At 37.7% G+C, this 22011-nt stretch overlaps 1 protein-coding gene and 1 long non-coding RNA gene across 2 annotated transcripts in view; both read left to right on the plus strand.

Moving 5' to 3' along the window:
* The window catches only part of SMAD3 (SMAD family member 3), a 156696-nt gene that overhangs the window by 42222 nt on the left and 92463 nt on the right, over positions 1-22011 (plus strand). The window lies entirely within an intron of this gene.
* The window catches only part of LOC141521674 (uncharacterized), a 63910-nt gene that overhangs the window by 13584 nt on the left and 28315 nt on the right, over positions 1-22011 (plus strand). Inside the window, exon 2 of the long non-coding RNA XR_012478037.1 lies at positions 468-21966. This is a non-coding gene — a long non-coding RNA (uncharacterized LOC141521674). The remainder of the gene's footprint in view (positions 1-467; positions 21967-22011) is intronic.

Below are 22011 nucleotides of genomic sequence, written 5' to 3' on the forward strand. Positions count from 1 at the left end.
TTACAAGCATTTAGGAAAACACATTGGACTGTGCCATTCTCAAAGGAATGTGGCCATGTATACTTAACAGGTGTCTCAAAGAAACTTTTATTTATTTATGAGAGGTAATAGAAGGTAATGGATGAAGAGCTGGCCTTGGAAGCAGGAAGTCCTTCTGTCACATATTGGGTATGGGACCCTGGGTCAGTCATTTGACCTCTTAGTTCTCTAGGAAACTCTCTAGACTATAAGTTGAAATTAAGATACTGACCTAAATCGATAGAAGAAGTTTCATCACATGGGAGTTCCCTGTATGAAAGAAAAATACAATTTTAGTCTCTATTCCATCCCTACTTAAAAGACTAGCCAACTGCAACTAACTAAAGCGGCATACTTGTTATATTGGGAAACTTATAAAGTCATGGTCCTTCCTCCTTTTTTTTCTCTTCTTTCTTCTCTTCTTTCATTCCTTTCTTCTTCCCTTTTAGTTCTTTCCCTTCCATCCTCACTTTCCCTCCTTCCAGGCCTTCTTTCTCATTAATGAAGGTACCCAGTAATAATGGACTCAAGAATGGTGATACTTGCTTGAATTTAAAAATACTGATGTGGGAACCATCCAAGGTTAGTATACCCAGTTGATTTAGTATCTTTTGTTGTTGTTCAGACATTTTCATTTGTGTCTGACTCTTCATGGCCCCTTTGGAATTTATCTATATCACTCAGACTTAGCCATGACCTTCCTAGAAACTTCTAAAACTTAAAAACTTATTTGTTTTGAGACTATCCCCTGCCTTGCCAAGGTTTGCCCTTACCCCAGCTGGCAATTTCTAAACCTTTTGCAAACTCTCACGAGTCCTTTGGGCACATTTTTTTCCCTATGCCAGAAGACAAGGTAGTGAGCTCTGTTAGAATGAGCAGTAAGTAAAGGGAAAGACAGAAGGAGATGATAGACCTTGATTCCTAGGAGTCTGATTTATTTTGGCCTCTTCACTTTGGGAACCCTGTTAGGTTCCCTAAAATCACTTGTTGGGTCCTAGTCTCTATAGGAACTATTTAATTCATAGGCTGATAAAAGTTGGAAAGAATTGAGTGAGCTATAAGGGCTGCCCAAGACACTTCAATTCTTGACCCTATTAGTTTTCACTGAATGTGTTTAATGCCTTGAATTTTCTTCCTCCTGCTCATGATGTCTTGGATTCCATCAAGTCTGTGCTGAAATTCCTTCTTCAAGAAGCTTTTCCAGTTCTCCTCAATAGTAGTATCTTCCTGCTCAGACTGTCACTGATTTCTCCTGTATGTCTCTTGTTTACACATAATGGTTTGTCTCTTGTTTTCTTTCCAGTAGACCCTGAGGTCTTTGAGAGCACAGATTAGTTTTCACCTTTCTTTTACATACCAGTGCCCGAACTTGGTAAATACTTGGTTTTTGACTTGTCTTAGAAGTCATCTTTGTATAACCAATGCTTGGGAAAATATCCCCTTTACAGTATGCCCAACATAGAATCATCTGAATTTTGCTTGAAGAACTCCTGAAGTTACTTATCATGTATTCCCCCATGTTTCATATAATAATGCACCCCTGCTTCCTAAACAATGTGAGAAACCAAATCTATTCAACCCAGGATTGTAAATTGAGGTACTAATAGGTAATATTTCTTGAACTTCCTAAGATGCACAAAGCACTTGATTATTTGCCAACTTATTTGATCCTTAAAATAATCGTTCAAGGTGAGTGTTGTTACTCTGCCTCTTTTACAGGTGAGATCATGTAGCTAGTGTTTGAGGAGGATCAAGACTTGAACTCCGTTTACTGAATCACGTATTTACATTATTGATCAACTAATATAACTCCTATTTTTACATGAGAGGAAAGAGATTTATGGAGATGGATTTGCCAAAGTGCATGCAGCATATCTAGGACAGCCAGGTGGAGCAATAGATAGAGTGCTAAGCCTAGAGTCAGGAAGATCTGAGTTCAGATTTGACCTCAGACACTTACTAGCCATGTGACCTTGGGCAAGTTGCTTCATCTTGTCAGCCTCAGTTTCCTCATCTGTAAAATGAACTGGAGAAGGAAATAGCAAACTATAGTACCATGAAGTGATGGACCAACTAAAAAAAACTGAAAAATCAACCCTGTCTGTCTGTCTGTCTATCTATCTACTCATCTATCTATCTCAGTGGCAGAACTGGACCTAAAACCCAAATCATCTATCTCCTGGACCAGGATGCTTTCAGCTGTACCGTGATACTCATTCTCAGGGAAATAATGACCTGAGAAAACCCATCAAAGTATATTAACCTAACTGTTGGTGAAGGTTTGGATTCACTCTAGATACACACCCACTCTTCTTTATTAGAATAAACCTATCTTTGTCAGAGCAAAGATCAGGGCCTCATAAACAATCAAAGAATATTTATTAAGTGATCACATGCTTTTCTTACTAGGCATTGATCAGAATCTAATCTAGGGGGTGGCTAGGTGGTGCAGTGGATAGAGCACTGGCCTTGGAGTCAGGAGTACCTGAGTTCAAATCCAGCCTCAGACACTTAATAATTACCTAGCTGTGTGGCCTTGGGCAAGCCACTTAACCCCATTGCCTTGAAAAATCTGAAAAAAAAAATAATCTAAAAGATTGGGTGTCTGCTTGCAGGATCTTACAGCCTCAATGTAAGGGCAGCATAAACAAACACCAACATTATAGCTCAAACATTTAAAGAGGGGAAGGAAACAGACCAACTTACCTTCCTGTTTATTTTTTAGAGACCTCTTTGGTGGTACCATTGAATTTTTATGGGTAGAAGGAAAGCATGGGTTGGGGGTGGGGTGGAAAGAGGAGAAAGAGGTAAGGAGCAAGCCCAAGAAGAGTAGGTATGGGGAATAAAGTAAGCAATGCAAAAGCATTTCATTGTTGAGTACTGACAAGTGAGCTGTTTGAGCATGGACAGATCATAGATCTAGAAGAGAAAAGAATGGGATGATCTCCAAGGTCTCTATTAGTTCTAAATTTCTGTGACTGACTTCTGTGAAATTGCAAAAGAAATTCATTCCACAGATTAAATTTCACCAAGATGGTGCTCAAACTAAGGGCTTTGAACATTCAGACATGTTCAGAGAATTTTATAATTAGCAGAACATAATTTAGGGAGAAAGGTATCAGAATGACCCATTTCTGTTTCAAATGAGGTAAGGAAGAGGGAGAATAATGGTTTGTAGCCCAAGACATTAAAATTGAGTGACAGATTAGGGTAATGGATAAAGACTCAAGAAGACTTGGGTTTAAGTCCTGACTCTGACATTAGCTGTGTGATGTTGAGCAAGTCATTTAACCACTCAATGCCTAGGCAGTTCTTGAAGATGATAATCCACAGAGTTGCTGATCTACTTTTGTAAAGGCAGTTTTCAGTTGCTTTTGTTATCATTCACTCCTTTCAGTCACCTCTGACTCTTCTTGGTACGATATTGGAGTAGTTTGCTACTTCCTTTTCCAGTTCATTTTACAGATAAGGAAACTGAGGCAAACAGGGTGAAGTGATTAGTTCAGGGTCACTCAGCTAGTGAGGGTCTGGGTGTGGATTTGAACTCAGGTCCTCCTGACTTTAAACCTGGAACTCTATCTACTGTGTCACTTAAGTTGACTTTACTTGGTCTGGACAAAATACTGGACAAAATTAAATGCTTAAACATTAGAGGGTAAGGATTGTGAAGAAAGAGAAGGCATGGTTTTCTTAACAAGGGACTAGTTCAATTCAACACCCAGTTTTTAACTGCCTACCAAGTGAGTAATCCAGCAGCCTTGTATTGATAATGATAATGATGATGATGATGATGATGAACAAACATAATTACTATATGTCAAGCACTGGTTTTAAGTCCTGGGGATTCATAGATTTCAGCAAGTTAAACACATGGACCCACATAGCCACATATTCTGATTTCATCCTTCCCATTATTCCCCCTTTTCTTCTACTGTTTCTGTAGTAAGGGGTCAGTTCCAGGGAGGCTCAGCATTGGACCTGGGAAATGTAAGATGGTAAGGGAGAAGCAGGGCCCACTTAATCCTTCTGTTCTCTCTTACTCATCCTCTGCTTCCCTCTCACCAGTCCCAAGTCTTGTCACTCTGGTTAACCGTCGGCAGCTCAGAAGCAAACCACAAAGTATAGCTGAGGTTCAGATATGCTCATTTTTAGGGTGGGGCTCGTGCTTTTCTTTTGCCACAGTGAGCTAATTAAGGAAAACAAGTTACGTGAGTTAGAAGAGAGCAAGTTACTTTGACTGAGCATTTCAGAGGGCTCACTTTGGAGGGGCAGGAAAGGGGCAGGCGGCTGGAGGGGTAGCAGATTTCTATTGTTTAAGGGAACTGTGTTTTTTTAATTCACCAAATTAGATGTTTGGGACTTTGGGGGAGAGGAGGGGAGAGGCAGATATTTTTCCAAGCTCCTTAAATGACCTGGGAAATGCAGTCTGATGGCCTGTGATAAAGTGAGTGGATGGTAGTTCACTTGCCTGTGGAGATAGGCAAAGCAGAGTGGTTGAATGCATTACAGATGTGGATAATAGAATGTAGAATAGTGCTGTTAAGACCATCAAACCTCTCATTTTACAGATGTGGCATCTGGGACAGGGGAAGTTAAATAATTTGTCCAAAGTTACATAGGACTTGTATCCAAAATTGCCTTCCATTTCTGTGACCTGAGATCATCTGCCGTCATTTTCTTTTCTCATGATAAGCACATAAGGAGGCAAACTTTAGAAGTGGACTTCATTTAATGCAGAAGGCAGAGAAAGATATATTACTAAAAAATGTGGATTTGATTTTTATAAATTGTTTTTTAAATGGATGAACAAAGCTAGCTATTTAAAGGAAACCTGTTTAAAAAAACATTTCAGAAATTCAGGTTATCCCTTAATTTATCTTTGCAGAAATTCACTTTCCTGTCTCTAATTTTCTTAAAGGGAGAGGGTACCTCTGTAAATAACATGTATTAATACTCATTCATTTTTAATTCCTACTCATCCTAGAAAAGATATGAGTAGATATTTTCAGAGTTAATTAGGATTTTTCTAAAATAGAATTATTGTAAAAATGTCTCAAGTTTGAAATAAAGGGAATAGTCTAAGTAGAAAAAGGTGAATTCGTTAAAAGAAATTGCTTTCAAAAGGAGCAACAAGCTTAAATATTTATCTATACAGGTAAGCACTCACCTTCTTACAAATATGAATAAAATATGTAAAGCAATGGGCAAACCTTAAAGCATTATATAAATGCTTTCTTGTCTTCTTTTTCCTACTTTTTTCCCCCTTCTCCTCCTCCTCTTTTCCATTTTCCAAAAATTAGTTTGCAAGTCAATTCCTTGAAACACATTTACCCTTAGAAAACAATATTCTTAAAACAAAATAACATAGGACCTGATTCTGCCCAAAATATAGTTAAATTAATACCCACAGTCCCACAGAGCCTGATCATCTTTTATGCTAATACTTTGATGGGAATACTCATTTTGAGTTGAAGGAACACATATCCATTAATAAGAGTTGGCAGTGAGCATGGGAACTCCTTCAACCCTAATCATTCATGGGGGTGCCATAGAAAAGTGAGACTCCTAAGGTTTCTGCAGAAGTAGTCAATGGAATGGGGAGGTAATAGGTGATGGTCTTGGGCATCACCAGAGGAAGCAGTGGTATAGGGGAGAAGGTAAAGAAGGGAAGGGAATTGTAGCTTTGATAAGTGAAAATTCTTATTTGGAGGGGGGGGAATGTTAAATTTTAGGGTATATTATAGGTGAGATTCTTATAAATCTGGGAATGTTTGAACTATCAAACCTACTATCTTGCAGTCACTTGGTCCAAAACACAATCTTTTTTTTTTTTTAACTTTCCCCTCTCATTCACTTCCCATAGTTAATTACTCAGTCATTCTTTTTTTTTTTAAATTTAAGGCAATAGCATTGAGTGACTTGCCCAAGGTTATTACGTGTCTGAGGTCAGATTTGAGTCCTCCTGACTCTAAGGTTGTTGCTCTATCCTCTGCACCACCTAGCTGCCCCCATTCATCCATTCATTCTTATTGGCTTTACAGTGATTCTCATTTACATTCCTTCCTTCCCATTCTCATTGGAAGTCACAGGTCTTATTGCCCTTCATCCAAACTACAGCAATAATTTCCCTTTTTGTTTTCTATATCTTTCTACTCTCAACATCTTTTTCTAGGTGCTCTACTTCTCAGAATTGCCTCCAGACCCCATAACCCTTTATTCAAGTCTCTCTCCACAGCTTGACCCCAGTTAGCTTTCCAGTTTTATTTCACACTATTCCCCTTAATAGACATAGCCCTAAAATGGTCAAAGCAGCTTACTTACCTGAATTCTGTCCTCTACTGACCTGCCTCCAAACCTTTGCTAAAATTAACCTTTAATCCTGGAATAACCCCCCCCCTTTTATCCTACCAGTCTTTCAAGGCTATTTTGGTACCTTTGCTCCAGAAAGTTTCTCCTAATCTCATCCAAAAATAATCTCTTGCTCCTCAAACCACTTGCAACACTTTATATCCATGTGTATCATATACTGATCACATTCTCATTTTGTATTAGTTATTTTTGTAGCATCTTTTTTATCTACCTACTTTAAACTATAAGCTCCATGAAGGTATAAACTGCAACTTATTTAGCTTTTTTCTTCCTTTCACATCATCTAAAACAGTACATCAGGGATATTTAATAAGTGTTTCTTTGATCAACAAAGATTTACAATGTAAGTCTATGAACCAGAAAAATCTGCCATAATTTAAAAGTTCTTTAATTTGTGAGAATTAGTTTCCAAAACCCCGAAATTTCAAACCTCTTGAAGAACTCTTTAATTTATAGAGCCTTTAGTCTGATTTAGTTGGGGGAAGAAGAGAGGAATAGGACACTTTTTTATGGATGATCCTGTAAATTCACAGAGGAAGAGCATAGTTTGAAAATTTTCCCTCTATCCAGATTCTGAATGAATGGAGTTTGGATTAATGAGGTTAGAGCATCTTATTTCATTTCAGTTGGGCTTTTTCTGCTTCCTCCCCTTGCCTGCTTTCAGGGCCGAGGAGCACATGTGTCCCATACTGCCGTGGTGGGTTAAGAGTGAACTCTCTTATCCTCTTCCTAAAGGGCCCCACAGCTTTTCAGAATAAACATGAGAGAGAGAGAGAGAGAGAGAGAGAGAGAGAGAGAGAAAGAGAGAGAAATTGTGTGTGTGTGTGTCCATCTTGAACACTTCTAATTATACTATTCATTTTCAGCAGCCTTCAAAAGAAATTAATTATGTGTAAACAGACATGTTTGGTGTTTAATGGAAGGTCTATCATGTGACAGTTCTTTTTCCCTTTTTAAATGACTGTGAACATCTGACATTGAAAGAAATAAGAAGCCTTCCAGTACTTGATGTGGGCTCACTGTAGTTTCAAACATTATTGGCCCTCTCAGACCATAAATGAAACTACAGTTTGGAGAAACATTTGTGGTCCAGATATTAGGTGAATAGAAATCATTGAACTGTTTAAATGCTTGGGTGTTAGAAGTAGTGGTAATATCTGTTTCTCTTTGCAGTTCTGTATGAAACATGTTCTTTTCTCTTTTTTATCACTGCAGCATAATTTTGTTATTGTGCAGTCATTTTTCAGTTTTGTCACTTTTCGTGACCCCATTTGGGGTTTCCTTGGCAAAGAGACTAATTAGTTTGCTGTTTCCTTCTCTCTTTTTACAGCAAACTGGGGTGAGTGATTTGCCTAGGGTCACACAGCTAGTATCTGAATTCTGATTTGAATTCAGGACTTCCTGATTCAAAGCCCAGTGCTCTATATACTGGGCCACCTAGCTGCCTTATAATTTTCTAGTGAGTGTAAATAGAATGTTAGTTTCAGGTCAGTTAAACTATTAATTGAATTAAATGTGTGCTTTAATCCTTAAAGGAATCTAAATGTCATGCCTTAGGGCATTCCCTTTCGGCATGTGGGTCCCTCAGAAAAACTGCTGAAGGTTTATTGCCCTTCATCAAATGTATACTTTTACCCGACAGAGAATATATTAGTTCAAATGTTTATTTGAACAAAATAGTAAGTAAAATGATAAGATTCCTTCCATGTGTACATGAAGTATACATGACCAAAAGGAAGAGTATACCATAAGAGAATATATGTGACCATAGAACATGCATGAATAACATGCATGTGGGAACACATGACCAGAGATTCCACAAATAGAGTATACATATAGGAACAAGTATAGCCAGGGAATATATATGTGAAGAGGAACATGCCTGGAACTGATATGGTCAGGACACAAAGAAGATATATGAACAGGGCAACATAATGCCAAATTGCTAATGTTATCCAGTATTGTTTAGCACTGCTGCACTGGATATCTCTGTCACTACTGGTGTTGTGATTACTGATGGGTACTTATTAATCAATTTTTGTGATGTGTTACTAGATTGGTCACTTCTAGGAATCCATGGGCACAAGACTGCTGAGTCTTTCAGCTGGATATAGTCACACTTAATAAATAAATGTTTATTGATTGAATTGGTTTGGTGATTCATAGTGTCTGACTCTGCCTGAAGATAAATCAGACTACTTTTATCAATGAAAGCTTTCTAGATGCTATACTCTAACAAACAGGAGCAGATAATGATCAGCAAGCACTGAGCTAAACCTTGGGAATACAATTAATGAAAGGAAAGACAGATCCTGCAGTCAATGAGTTTATAGTCTAAAGGGAAGACAACACATAAAAGGAATCAGGAAGGCAAGTGGGTAGTTCCCACCACACACACACCCCAGAAGGTAGAGATGCATGGTGGAGTTATCACACATGGATAACGAACTATAGAATAAAAGCCAGCCACAATTTCTGAAGGCTAAGACTGAATCCTCTTTAAATTTGTGTCTGAAAATTATGTTCTTATTGTTCCAGATAGCTATTTGACTTAGGGTTAGAAATCCCTTTTAAGGGGCAGCTAAGTGGCACAGTGGATAGAGCACTGGTCCTGGAGTCAGGAGGTCCCAAGTTCAAATACAGCCCCAGATACTTAATAATTGCCTAGCTGTGTGACCTTGGGCAAGTCACTTAACCCTACTGCCTTAATTTTTTAAAAAGAAATTCCTTTTAACTCCCACTAAACTCCTTATCAGGATTCTGTACCCTCAAAACCCATTTCAGCATACTTTACCAAAGAAACTCCCACAGAAATATAAAACCATGGCTTCAAAGTTTTTCTTCCCCTCTCTTAATCCATCTTCTATCTCCTTCCATCTACCTAATCTGGATTTACAAGTAAATTTGCAAGTAAATTTGAACCATGGTAAAAGCTAGGCAGAAACAGGATTGTTGCCCTCTATTCTCTGCCCAAATTCCTGCCTTTATTATAGATCTCTCTGTCAATAATGAAAAGATAAGCAATCGAAACAGGAAGTCCTTGGCTATTTGGTATTCTATTCTGACCAAGGGGAATAATCTCTTTGTTTCCCTACTTGTGGAATAAAGAATTAGAATTTTAGAGACTTTTTTCATGACTATACTTACTAAGCATTTGGGATGCCGGCCTGAATTTTGGAAGACTGAGAGACAGATGGTAACAATAGAAATATGAACTGGTTTCAGGAACTTACCAATGTTGTGGTTGGGAGTCTTTGTTTATTGGGTCTAGAATTTTATGTGTCTAGAAGGAATTTGAGACTTGAAACTTGGGGCTCCGTTTAACAGAAATACCTTCTGTCAAGTCAGCATGGTGTAGTAAGTGCTAGATTTGGAGTCAGGAAGAACTCTTGGTTTAAATTCCATCATCGACACTATATCCCTGTTACCCTGAGAAAGTCATTTAATCTCTTCTGATCTCAGTTCATCATCTGCAGAAAGATGGGTTTAAATTAAATGGCCCTTCAGCCTTAAACCTATACATGAAGTCATTAGATGATTATTAAATATATAACACACACACACATACACACACAAACACAAACCCCTGTGGTATATACTACACAACACAGTAGAAGTTTAAAGAAGTAAAATATATCATTCCTGCCTTCAGGAAGCTTAAAAGTTAATTGTATGAGCTTAGTCAAGTCATTTTCTGTCCTCTGAACTTTAGTTTCTTCATTTATCAAATAAGGGATTGGACTGAAGGGATCAACAAGGTCCTTCCTACCTCTAGTGTTCTATGATTCTAAAGGAAGCAAAAAAATCAATTGACTTAAATATTTAAAAACAAAACAAAACATTAAAAAAACATATTCCAAATGTCTGTGTCCAGTAAAGTAGACTTTTCTCCTAGTGATACTGCTTTATAGCCACTAGTTTCTAGAATGGGGACTTCTGCCTTCTGTTCCTCAGTTTCATTGCCAAGATAATTTTAGGGGAAGAAAGCAGTGTTGCTGGTGGCAGTGAGAAATGAAGGTTATATAGGTTAGCCTCAAGTTGTTAAATGTGAATGCATAAATTTAAAAAGAATTTATTACACATCTGTTACGTTGTGGGAAAAGTATTAGGTGCTGGGGATGTAAATAGAAAATGAGACAGTCCTTATCCTTATATTCTAATTTGGGCAATACATTTAGGACCATGGAAGGGAGTTTTGGCCCTAGGGAGTTTCAGAATTTTTTAGTAGAACCACAGGGCAGTAGAATGTCACCTTTCTTTCCTACAATAGTAGTATTGATTTGATCACTGTTCCCAGAGCCATAGGCTGAAACCATGAAGAGGTCTTTCCTAGTTAAACCTTGATTTTTCTGGTGGATGATCAGAAAATATCTGACCTTCCTGCTCTCTCCCATCTATGTAGGTGTAGAATCTCCTGTTAGTCCAGGCTTTATCAGACTTGAGAATATTCTTTGGGGCCATTTAATTTTAAGTGTTTTGGGATGAGCTTTCCCACTTGATAGACAGGAGAAGAAAGCAATCTCTGGAGGCACCTTTTCCCCTAAAACCTGATTTTCCTTTTAGTGATTATACTCTGTGAGGATATATTGGGCACTGCTGAGCTTCAGTTTTGTTCAAAGCTAGGAACTAATCTCCCTGGTGAAACAGTGTAAAATATGAAAGGGCACTTGGGCCAGAAGGAGGCCACTGAAAAGGAACATTTACTCTATGTGCTTGTGTACTCATGTGAATGTGAATGTGTGTGTGTGTGTGTGTGTGTGTGTGTGTGTGTGTGTGTGTGTGTGTGTGTATGTGGGGGATGTGTGTTTATGAGAGAGAGAGAGACAGAGAGAGAGAGAGATCGTGAGCAGAAGACAGTCGAATTTAACCACTATTTTCCCCCTTTTTAAACTCAAGTTGAATTCACACATAACCATCCCACATTCACTTAAAATGTGTGAAAAACCACTTAAAATGTGTGAAATGTGGCTTTTGAAAGCTTGGCTTACTTACACCCACTTTTTCTTGAGCAGCAGAAATTATTTATAAATGTAGAGACCTTCAGCTTATATGAATTTTGAACATGTCCAAAATACTCAAGGATCCTGCCAGTCTGACATGTGCATGTTTGCAGGTCTTTGTACATAAATGATTCCTCTTTCTCATAATACAGGTATTAAACAACTGCTGCTAAGTCTCATTGAACTGAGAGCCTAGTGGATTGATCGGTGGGTAAGAGATTTGGACCACTAGGGGAACTAGATATACTCCATTGTCTACAGAAGAAAAATCTAAAACAGATATTCAAGGCCTGCCACAGTTTTTCTTTAGCTAATCTTCTTAAGCCTTATTTTCCAGAAGTTCTTGCTTCAGCCATTTTGGTCTTTTCATTTTCACAAGTTTGGATTTTGAGCAAGAATTAAGATTCAAATTCTGCCTTTTACTACCGTTATATCTTTGATCCTATAATCCTCAGAGTTTTGCTCCCTTTTATTCTCATCAATAGAATTTCTACTTAGCCTTGGAGACCTAGCTGAAGGCACACCTAGCTGAAGCCTTCCTCTCCATAGTATATATACCCTTCTCTCAAGTGAATTTTTATAATAATTCTATTAGGGGCAGTTAGCATTTGCCTAATTGACACTACAGGATTATTGCTGCCTTATTATGAATAGCACATCTGTGCATCTTCCAAGTTAGACTGAAAACTCTTTGAGGACAAGAGATCATGTTGATTGCTGTGTTGGAGATCCCCTCTTTCTTCTGTAAATAGTGAGAGCAGTTCCTTGCACACAGTCAGTCATCAATAAATCTGGGCAGATGACCAATATATAGAGAGTGAAATCAGAGCTGTACATAGATAGAGCTGTCGATTTCTTTTATAGCATCAAGTAGGGGAATCAGTCACAGTAATGGTCCTACTACACTCCCAAAGAGAGTATACTTAGTAGCTGCTGCCATATTACTCAAGATTTCTTTTGGACAGACATTTCTGTTTCTGATTCTTTGTCTGGAATGAGAGTAAGAAGCTAGCACCACACTAAGTTCTTCATTCAGTTTCTACAAGGAGCATGATGTATGCAGTAGGTACCTAATAAATGGTTCTTCATTTCCCAATCCTTTAAAAAAGATGGTTGACCAAGTGAAAACTCAAAATATTTTTGTTTGTTTTTGCACTCTAATCATTATAATAAAACCCTCCAGAGTCCCTTATCTCTCTTCTGAGAGGAGGGAGGTATATTTCAGAATCCAGTTCTCCAGGATCAAAGTTTTTTAAAAATAAATTTTTATTAATACTCCTTTTACCTCACTAAAATTTCCCTCTAGTATCTCTCCCCTCCAAAAGAGCCATCCTATATAAAACACAAAATAGTTTAAATTAGATGATTTTTAAATGAAATTTTAGGAAAAAAATTTATCAAAACTGATAATGCATTGAAAAATGTTTGAAAGTATGTGCAGATATATTATCTGTCCATTTCCCATCTCTGAAAAGTGTATATTTTGGGGGAGGATCTGTCTTCAGCCAGAATTGATGCCCAAAGAGCAAAGTATTGAACATTAAGAGTACTCTCTCAAATAGTTCCCTAAACATCCTTTGGGATTCCCCTTTATCAGCTGCAGGACAGTTTACAGAAGCTTTGCCCTGCAGAGGTCAATATCATCTTTGTGCTGACAGAGAATAATTTTATCTTCAGAGTAATCCAGAAGATTAGCATAACCCCCAAGGAACAGCCAACCCATCTCAGTGCCAACAAGATGCTCATACTCCTATTACTGATCTGACATGGTGCATTGTGAAGTTGAAGGCTGCTGTGTGGCTCCATTACTTGGGGCTTGGGGAAGTCTCCATTCAGTTTATCTTTTAGAGCAGTATTTCCTGCACACATTACTGGCTATAGGAAGGGGGAGGAGGCTCCACAATAAGAAGGGCTCTGTGACCTATGGTTGTGAATTTCAAATATGGGCATTATTCAGTCAGCATTCAGGCTTTTTAACTGCAGCAATGCAGTGAGGGATCAAAGAATGGAATGAAGTGCAAGTAAAGGAAGGTTGGTTTGTATATTTTTAAAGACAAGCATGCCTTAAATGACAGGATGCAAGGAGAAACGTCTAATGTTGATGAGGTGGCAGTTCAAGAAAGCAGAAAGATTTTTGAAAGGCTAGCAATCTGAACTATGTAACACATTCTTGCAACAGGAGAATTTACAAGCAGGAAAAGGAAGCAGTAGAACAGATGCCCCTGGATCAATTTATCAGAAACCTATCAGATGACCATAAATCTCCCCCCCACCCCCACCCCTCCATTCTTTTTAGGGATACCTACCAAAATTTACAAGAAAGTGGTATTACTGAAATACATAATCTTGATTGGGTGAATCTTTCTCTTTCTGATTAGCTATAATTAAACTACAGCAGGAGTTCTAGAGTTAAAAGATGAGGACTTTGTAGTCTCAACTATGATCTAATATATTATTAAGTACAGTTTTATGTGATTTCTTACTATATTGCCCCTTTTAATTGTTTTATGTGTGTGCTTTTTAAATTCTAATGTTTACCTCTTAAATTCTATGTATATTTTAGAAAAGAGAAGCCAAATGAGCAGCCCTCAGACCTTATACTGCCTTTAGACTATATGTAGTCCACAATACTCCCCAGAGTATTGAACTCTATTAAAATGTAATTGGTAAATATTTGATAAAATAAAAATACATAAAATATAGATAACATTAGATTTTAAAACTAAGTCAATATACAGCCCATAGGGATCTTGGCCATTGTTTCCATCTGAGTTTGTTACTACTGCTTTAGAAAGACATATCCACTATTATAGTTGATTAAATATAATGTTAAATAAATATCATGTCCTTGGTTAGGAATATACTCTCCAATCACATTGTTTTTATTTGAAAATTGGATTTGACTTCTTCAGTTTAACTATGTCTTTCCTAGGAAAGTACCTCCCGGAAGTCTGAGAGCTACCTATAATTTGGGGAAATCACTATACAGATATTTATTTATGCTCATCTTGTCTTTGGAGACTTATTTTTTTTGCAAGGCAATGGGGTTAAGTGACTTGACCAAGGTCACACAGCTAGGTAATTATTAAGTGTCTGAGGCTGGATTTGAACTCAGGTCCTCCTGACTCCAGGGCCAGTGCTCTCTATTCACTGTGCCACCTAGCTGCTCCTCATTGTGTCTTTAATAATAGAAATGTTATGTAACACTTATACTGATATCACACTAATTGTGTGATATAGTTGCAGAACAACTGAGTTCCAATTCTTAACCTAAATGATCTTTGGGATCCCTTCTAGCTTTAAAATTCTTTTATTTCTGCTTACTAGGGGTGAGACTTTAGACCAACTCACTTAACTCCTCTGGGCCATCATTTTTAGCCATAAAATAGAACTAGTATCTGCTTTGCCCATCTCATAGGATTAAATGAAATGTAAGATTAAATGAAATAATGAATATTTCACTGATCCATTTAATAAATACTTACTAAGGCTGTATAATTCATATAGCAAAGCTATGAGAAACTTATGAACTGATGCAGAATGAATCAAGACCAGGACAGCAATATACACAATGTCAACATTATAAATGGAAAGAAGAACAATTGGATGCTATGAAATTATAATGATCCAAGTTTAGTCCTAAAGAAGAGATATAAGAATACATTCCTGTCTCTGCAGAGTTGGGGGACTCTGGGTATGGCACATTCTCTTTATATCAGATTGACTGATATGTTCATTTTGCTGAAAAGTTTTTCTCTATTTTTGTTCTTTTCTATCTTTGTTGTTGCTATTGCTTATCTCTTTTCTTTCTTTCTTTCTTTCTTTCTTTCTTTCTTTCTTTCTTTCTTTCTTTCTTTCTTTCTTTCTTGCAAGGAAGTGGGGTTAAGTGACTTGCCCAAAGTCACACAGCTAAGTAATTATTAAGCATCTGAGATCAAATTTGAACTCAGATCCTCTTGACTCCCGGGTTGGTACTCTATCCACTAGGCCACCTAACTGCTCCTTGTCCTTTATTCTCAAAGATGACCAATGACATCAGGAAGATGATAGGGATGTCTGACACTCTGGAAGTGGGTGGGAGAAGAGTCTAATGGGAAATAAGAGTGATATTAAAAATAAATAAAAATTTAGATTTAAAAACCAAATATGCAAGAAAGTGTGCTGGGAGGGAGCAAAGAAAAGAGACATGGTTTTGAAAACTTGCAAGGGTATTGACATAAAGTGAATTTACTATAATAAATTCATAGGAAAGAGAGATGGGTTTGAAAGTGAGATGAGGGGGCAGCTAGGTGGCGCAATGGATAGAGCCTTGGAGTCAGGAGTACCTGAATTCAAATGTTGCCTCAGACACTTAATAATTATCTAGCTGTGTGGCCTTGGGCAAGCCACTTTACCCCATTTGCCTTGCAAAAACCTAACCAAAAAAAAGTGAGATGAGGTAGTCGTAGAAGGATCCTTGGAGTTCTGAACTTTGAATGATAGGGTGGTTATTGAATAGGCTGAAATTTCTCTTTGAACTGTGATTCTGAAGAGTGAGGAGCTCAGAAGGCATTCTGAGAAAGGGAATGGGGATTTTGATATTATGGGCCAAAGCATAAAAGTGAGGAGATTCCTCATATAGTTCAGCTTGGGAGAGATTGGAGCCAGATCATGGAATGCCTTAAATTATGCAATAAGGATTTTGAATTTTAATCTGTAGACCACAGGGAGCCAGGCCTTTAAGAAAGTAGCAGGGCAAGAGGAAAAAGCAGTATTGACTGAAAGGGGACTCTTCTTCAGAGCTATGGAATGCAGAGGCATGCTGCAGCTTGGAGAAGGGCGTTTGTTTAATTTGTGGGTCTTGCTGTGGGTGGAATTTTCATGTGCTTGAATAATGGCTACTTTATATACAAACGATAAATGTTAGTCACCCCGGTAGCAGAAGGAGTTTCTTGTGTTGGTGATGGATTTTGGCATCTCAAGAGAAGGGGGAAAAGCCACAGAGGGTTTCCTCACAGTCAGAGCCTGGGAGAGGGGAAACAGAATGTCGTTTATGTTGTGGGGCATTGGTGAGCCGGAAATTCTCTCCACCTAATACCACAGCTGGGGATTTAAAGTGCCAGCTGCCAGTGGCTTTCTCTGCCAGTACTTACATGGTAACAGTAGCATCTTTTGCTTACCTTGGGTGGGCTCAAGACCAGCCATAAACATCACTGGGAAGGCAGTTTGTTTCCAGAGCATTCTATCCTCAGTTCCTTTTCAAGAACCCTTTGCCAAACAAGCTACAAGAGGTTGTAGGAGTTCACTCTAAGGGATACAAGGGGTAAAGTTCATTTAAGCAGCCCAGACTCTAAAGTATAAGATGAGAGGGAAAGAGAGAGAGACAGAGATAGAGAGATAAAAAGGACCTTAAAGTTTATCAGTCCAACCCCCTTTATTTTGAGATTAGGGAATGTTATGACTTGCCCAAGGTCACACAGTGACTAAATACCAGAAGTGAGATTTGAACCCATCTCCTCTAATGAGAAGTTGTTACTTGCCTAGCTGAATGTAGATCCAAGGTGTCAAGCCCATGGGGGTCTCATAACTCCCCAGAATGAAAACAGATTTAGATATAATTGGGAAATATTACTGAAGAAATAAAAATGCAACAAAACAGCTGAATGACTAGATTTGGACTCAAGCCCGCCTCTAGACTGAGATTCTATCTACTGTGTCACCTAGATGCTTGAGTGTCTATGAGACTTTATAGAGATAGATAGCAGATAGGTGGTGCAGTGGATAGAATGTTGAGCCTAGAGTCAGGAATACTCATCTTTCAGAGTTCAAATCTGGTCTCAGACACTTAGCTGTGTGACCTTGGATAAGTGCCCCCCCACTTGTCTTGATTTCCTCATTTATGAAATGAGTTGAAGAAGGAAATGGCAAACCACTCCAATGTCTTTGCCAAGAAAATGGTGTCATGAGAAGTTGGACATGACCATAACAAAATAACATTATATTTTAAAACTAAGTCAATATGAGACTGATGGGATCTTTAAATTAGCCACAGATTAGGGGCCATATTCCTATTTGAGTTGGATACTACTGATATAGATAGTAAGTAGCAGATTCAAGATTTGATCCTAGGTCTTCAGGCTTACCTTACAGGGCTTTCTCACTTTTTCACTTGACCACATTATTTCTTGGGGGGGGGGGGGGAGCCAGTCTTTGTGAGTAGTTCTTTTTGGTTTTTAAAGTTGAGGGAGGAGAGGAGGTACTGACAATTGTTTAAAATGAGGTAAGGTTTATTATTATGGTCTGTGGCTTTTCTCTATGGCCCATCCCCCAGTTGCCACAAATCACCAAGGGACTTAATAGCAGCCCTGATCCGGCCAGGCGAGTTAAGTGGATCTTCCCTTCTATGGACTAGTTTTTCCAAACAGGGCATTTGGTCTGTGGATTCCTCAGAGAATTTGGAACCTAAGAATTAGTTTATTGAAAATGACAGCTTTGCTTTCTAAAAAGGTACATAAGTAAGTAAAAACTTTGATTTCTCCCCGGGAATGAAAAATAATAAAGCAGTGGTAACATGATCCAAGCCAACTTTGCAGATTTGGGCTTTGAGAATTGCATTCTTGATTGATGGCCTTGATGTGGAAAGAAAAGATGGATTGAAGTTCGTACACAGCTGACCTCATTGTGGATAGTTTCGAGAGATGCTCCTCTGTGACCTTTCCAGAAAAGTTTTCAATAATATGATAAACATTTTCACACATGGGTGGTTTCTAGACAAAGTAACTCATGTTATGGTTCTATGTTTGCTTCTATTTACAACTTGAAATAGACATTTTGATTTGGGTTTAGCCTTCTTACTTGAAAGGTAAGAAACTTAAAATCCAGAGATTAGATTTGCCCAAGGTTATAGAGGGAGTAGGTGAGACAGAATTGCCAACTCTCTTGATTCTTGATACAGAAATTTTCTCATCATTCTTAAAAAAAAATTATTCTACTCTCAAATAGAGCAAGCATTTATATAGTACCTTCTATGTTCCAGGAATTGTGCTAAGGAGTTTCATAAATTTTAGCTCGCTTGACCCTATAGGTGCTGTTATTATCCTCATTTTATAGTTAAGGAATCTGAGACTCACAGAGATTAAGTTTACTTACCCAAAATCCTACAGCTAGTAAGTGACTGAGTCTAGATTTAAACTCAGCTTTTCCTGACTTCCAAGTCTGATATCCAATTCACTGAGCTGCACTAGAAAAATCTGATTTCACTAATTTTGTTTAAACCTTCACTATATTACAGAAACCAGGGCACATTTAAAATTAGGCTATTTGAAATGGGTCAATCTGTGTATAAAGGTATATTTCACATTTTAGAATTCCCAGACTAATTTATTTGCAAGTCTTGTTTTCCTTTATAAATTCACTATGTGAGAGGATCTTTCAAGGAGGCAGTTTAGCATGAGTAGAGAGCAGGATTCAGAATGAAATTTGGGTTCAGGTATCATCTCTAACACCTATAAAAAACTATGTGACCATGGACAATTAGGTGGCACTGTAGATAGATAGTATGTTGACTTCAGATCTGTACAATAGGTTTATTACCTCACTTACATTACAGATTGTTATGAGATGACTTATGTAAAACTCTTTTCAAATTTTAAAGCATTTGAATGCTAGATATTGCTGCTGCTGCTACTACTACTTCTACTATTACTACCCCCACCAGTACCACCATTACTATTACTATTATACCTTTTAGTGTAACTGGCAACTCTGTAGGACTTATCAGTTATAGATCCATGACATGGGAAAAAGCTTCTGGAGCTATAAGGTTGTTTTTATATGAATCTGTACTGAACAGAAAATGACCCTTTTTCAAGGGTTTTGCAAATTGAGAGGTATTTGGCTTCACTTGAAGCTATATAAACCTGGATATAACCTTTTATTTCTTTGCCCCTCATTTTTAATTTATTAATTCTTAATTCTTATTTATTTATTAAATATGAAGGGGTTTAGCTTAGACTAGATGGTCTCTATGGTTTGTTATGCTGCTAATATTCTCTTAATCCTTGATGACTGGATATGAAACATTTTCCTGGAAATTCCAACCAAGTATTGGAAAATGCTCCTATCTTTTTTATTCCTGTCTTTTAGTGGGTAGAAGGTCTAATTTCACCAGTAGTAGTGAGAAATGTTAATACTAGGCTAAGAAAATTAGGTAAGAGACATTGAATTATTTTATGATGCATTCTCATGCAAGCATATGTAGCCCTTCATATTCACAGGATGAGTAAAACCCACTGGGCTGAGAAAACTTTGGAGCTGAACTTCTTGTGACCTTGTGTGCAGTTTACCGTTGCATCTCATACCCGGCATGCTGGGAGTGGCCTCTTCTGATTGCTAAAATCATTACCCAAAACAGGAAGAGGAAACTGAGTTCAAGCTGATGCCCTTACCCCCATTAGCATGTGAAGCCTTTTCCTCATCCAAGATGCAATTCATCAAAAGTTGGCTACTCTATACACATGCCTTTAAAGGATAAAAAGTCAGAACTCCAAGGCAGGTAAATATTTTGAAAGAAAAATAGGGAGAGAGAGAGAGAGAGAGAGAGAGAGAGAGAGAGAGAGAGAGAGAGAGAGAGAGAGAGAGAGAGAGAGAGAGAGAGACAGAGAGAGAGTAGAGAATGTGGGGAAGCTAGATAGAGTATCAATCCTGGAGTCAAGAGGACCAAAATTCAAATAAGGTCTCGGACACTTACTATGACCCTGGGCAAATCACTTAACTCTGGTTGCCTCAGTTCTTCATCTCTAAAATGAGCTGGAGAAAGAAAAAGCAAATCATTTTAGTATCTTTGGCCAAAAAAATACAAAACTTGAATGGGTTAACAAAACTGAGCCACAAAAATGACATGGATCCTCTAGACTACAAGAAATAATTTAGGAGGGAGTAGTGCAAGATGGAAAGATGCAGCTTTGGATTTAAAAGTTGTGAACTCAGACCTTAACTACCCCTAATTTACCTATTATGATTTGATTCTCTAAAATCGGATGGGAGGTTATATTTAATAGTCTCTGAGGTCTTTTCTACATCTGATTCATGATTCATGATGTTGTTTTTTAAACTGGAAGAGATTTTTTTTAATTATCTTCTCCAAAGGTTCTTAACTGGTCTGTGAACTTTAAAAAATTAATATTTTCATAACTATATTTCAATATCATTGATTTCTTTGTAGTTCTATGTATTTTATTTTTGTAGACTTTAAAATATTATTCTGATGAATCCAGAGACTTCAACGGACTGTCAAAAGGTTCTGTGATAAAAGAAGTCCAAGAATCCTTGATATAGCCACCACTCTCAGTTTTACAGATGATAAACAGAATGACCATAAGATGTCACTCATTTGTCTAAAGTCCCAAACTGAGTTAGTATAGAACCAAGACTGGAACCCAAGTCTCTTATCTCTCAGTACAGTGGGAGTTAGTGTCTAAGGATTTGCTGAATAAAATCAGTGTTTTCCCTCTTGTTGGGTTGAGTTTTTGAATTGCCCTAGTCCAAGCTGTAGAAGACATCTGAGACTCTCCAGTCTATCTTGCTCTCTTCTTATCTCTGATCTTTCATTCTTTAAATGAATATTCATTCTCCATTCTTCAACTATACACATCTCCATAATTGCACTAGGTAGTAATAGTGGTGGTGTTTGGGGGGCAAATTAAGTTCCTTCAAGACAAGAATAAGATACTATTCTTGTCCAAAAGAACTTAACTCTGATATTGGAATTAAGACACACAGAGACAAAAATATTCATGGACCAGGTATGAGATGCAATGGTAAACTGCACACAGGGTCACAACAAAGTTCAGCTCCAAAGTTTTCTCAGCCTAGTGGGTTTTACTCATCCTGTGAATATGAGGGGCTACATATGCTTGCATGAGAATGCATCATAAAATAATTCCATGTCTCTTACCTTTTCTTTTCAGTCTGAACCATACAGTTCTTATTTATTCTCTCATATATGTGAGTGTTCTTTCTTTCTTTCCAACTAGCTGGTAAAATAAGGGTAATAACCTCCCACTAATTTTGTTTCCTTCTTGTGTTTTTGTTAAGGTTGTTTCAATTAATCTGACTCTTCATGACCCCCTTTGGGGTTTTCTTGGCAAAGATTTGGGAGTGACATGCCATTTTCTTTTCCATCTTATTTTAAAGATTAGAAAACAGGGTCAAATAGGATGAAGTGACTTGCCCAGGGTTACACAGTTTGTGAAATGTCTGAGGCTAGATTTGAACTCATGAAGATGAGTCTTCCTTGCTCTAGGTCAGGCACTCTATACACTTTTCCACCTAGCTGTCCTGAATAACTTTTGTGCACATAAATGTGAAATACTTTAGATAAAGTTGATTTTGAATTATTTCTTAGATCTTATGTCCTTACTTCCTCTAGTTGGGGCAGAGACTCTTCATTCAACAAACTTACATAATAAATATACAATAATAAATAATAAAAGCCTATATATGGATTATTTGCTAGAGTATTTTGTTGGATACTTCAGAGATTGAAGTGATGAAGTCAGGCACTACGTCTTTTATTAATAATGATACTTAAAATCTGATGGTAAGTACATGAATAATGCAGACAGTTCTGACAGATTTAGAGTCC

Source organism: Macrotis lagotis, chromosome 4 (genome assembly GCF_037893015.1).
Source record: "Macrotis lagotis isolate mMagLag1 chromosome 4, bilby.v1.9.chrom.fasta, whole genome shotgun sequence".
Classification (NCBI taxonomy): Eukaryota; Metazoa; Chordata; class Mammalia; order Peramelemorphia; family Peramelidae; genus Macrotis; species Macrotis lagotis.